Here is a 2,390-nt window from a genome sequence, read left to right as displayed (position 1 = left end):
CAGGTGGTGGGCTGTGCGGGCGCTCAGGTGGGTTGTGTGGGGTCTCAGGGGGTGGGCTGTGCAGGCGCTCAGGTGGGTTGTGCGGGGTCTCAGGGGGTGGGCTGTGCGGGCGCTCAGGTGGGTTGTGTGGGGTCTCAGGGGGTGGGCTGTGCAGGCGCTCAGGTGGGTTGTGTGGGGTCTCAGGTGGGCTGTGCGGGCTCTCAGGTGGGCTGTGCGGAGTCTCAGCGGGTGGGCTGCGCAGGGGCTCACATGGACTGTGTGGGAAATCAGGAGGCTGTGTGGGGTCCAAGTGGGTCGTGGAGACTCTCAGGAGGGCTGCGGTGTGGGCTCTCTGGTGGTGGGCCGTGCGGGGTCTCACCAGGGGTCTGCATGGTCTCGTGGGCAGCGGGGTTCCACAGGAAGGAGATGTGCGGCCAGTGCTGTAAACAGGCACCACATGGTTTAGAGGAAGGCTGCCAAGGTCCCCAACAAGTGCGGGACCTCAGGCAACCACTTGTTTAAAAATGTAAAGTGCCGGTATCAGTGCATTTATAAGAGGTTCTTATTCTGTAAGTATGGACTCTGCACAGTACCACTTCTCTTGTCCTGTATGCCGGGGGGCATTCTCAGTATCTGTTCCTATTCTGTATGTATGGACTCTGCACAGTGCCACTTCCCACGTCCTGTATCATTCCCATGTATGGACGGTCACAGATCAGACACGCACACGTCTTTTTGTCATGTTAGTTTTATTGAAGTAAATTCGGTACAATAGTTTCTAGGTGCTGAGGAAATTCAGTGTTTACACCTCCAGTAGTGCACATGTAGACATTTCCCTGCGGGCCCCAGGCGTGTTCTGGGACAATTTCTCACTCACTCACACACAAGACCCCCAACACGCACAAGTGACTGCGGCTCCTCGGTCACATACAACACGTGTGCTACAGTAAGGGTAATACGGGTTCATTTGTAGTATAAACACACCCGACATTGAACGACATGTTACCAGTTCATCGCAGAATATACAACACATGTGATACAGTAGCGTGTTCCAGGCGTCATGGATCTCACATACACTCACACACGTAAAGCCTCACTTAGAAATGTAGTGATAATTGCAGGGAATCTGGTGTATAGATGAGTGTAGTGTATACAAGTCAGCGACTCGCACAAGCCAATGGAAGCCGAACCTTCTCCCCCCATTACCGGCGAGTTACACAATTCCAGCGACAGCTCCACTACATAGAAGTATTGCCACAACTTAACGTGTTGTTGAATCTGCCAGGGGACCAATAGCATGTAGCACTTGGTTCTGTTCTGATCCGTGCTGCGGTTGCTGAGCTAGCCAGGCCAACAGCGTGTGTCGTCCCCCCTCCCCCACCCCGCTGCTATTCCACCATGCTGCTCAGCAGGAGCCCAATATGTAAAGAGCTCAGATTGGCATCACACGTCTCTGGCGGCAAGGGTGCGGGGGACAAGCGCCGTCATTCACTATGGCGCAGGAGGAGGAGCCAGCTCAGAACACAGCCAGAGAGCTAGTAAGAGGAGAAGGGGAGGGGACTACAGTGCCGAGCTTTAGGCCTCATTCACAATGCGTATATTCGCGCACGCGTGTATTCTCCCATATGCAAATAAATGGCTCCATACACACAGCTGCGTAAAGATGCGCAAAAACAGAATGGACCCGAGATGCGTCCGTGCAGCGTATTTCGGCGTATTTTACACGCATATGCGCGTATACGCACGTACAGTTCATTAAGGCCTGGTTCACACCTACGTTTTGTAGCGCGTTCCTACGCTCTGCAAAACGCTCAAACACCGAAATCCCATTATTTCCTATGGGCATGGTTCCCACCTGGGCGTATTACAGGCCGTATGAACGCGCTACAAAACGCCCTACGCCCAAAGAAGTACAGGAGTGTCTTTGGGGCGTTTTTGACGCACGTTTCCATTGGGATACAGCCAAGTAGCCCTCGGAAACGCGCGTTGGTTGTGCAGGTTTTTTTTTTCCGCGAATGGCGGTAAAAACGCGCGTCACACGCGCATATTCGATACGCCTAGGTGTGAACCCAGCCTAAAAGTTCTAATGAATGATGCATTCTGGGATTGCACATACGCAATATACCAATTTTGCTCTTGCGTTGTGTGTGCGCATCAGGCCTTAGCTCCCCCAAAGGGACACAGCGATAAATTGGGCTTCAGCCTGGGGTGGAGCGGATAGCCAGCACAGACGCATAGACATGCTTCTAGTGCACAACATGGGCACGGATCAGAACCGGACCAAGTGCACCTAGTCCCCCCCCCTGAGGGACTCAACAACGGTTTATAAGTGGTGGCCATGGCAGTTCTTCGAGGGCCGGAGAGTCCGATGGCTTTTGTTTGTATGGAAATGCGAATGCAGCCGAAGCAAG

This window comes from Nanorana parkeri, unplaced genomic scaffold (genome assembly GCF_000935625.1).
Source record: "Nanorana parkeri isolate BGI_ZX_2015 unplaced genomic scaffold, ASM93562v1 scaffold2169, whole genome shotgun sequence".
In the NCBI taxonomy this organism is placed as follows: Eukaryota; Metazoa; Chordata; class Amphibia; order Anura; family Dicroglossidae; genus Nanorana; species Nanorana parkeri.
This window is presented reverse-complemented; position numbering follows the sequence as displayed.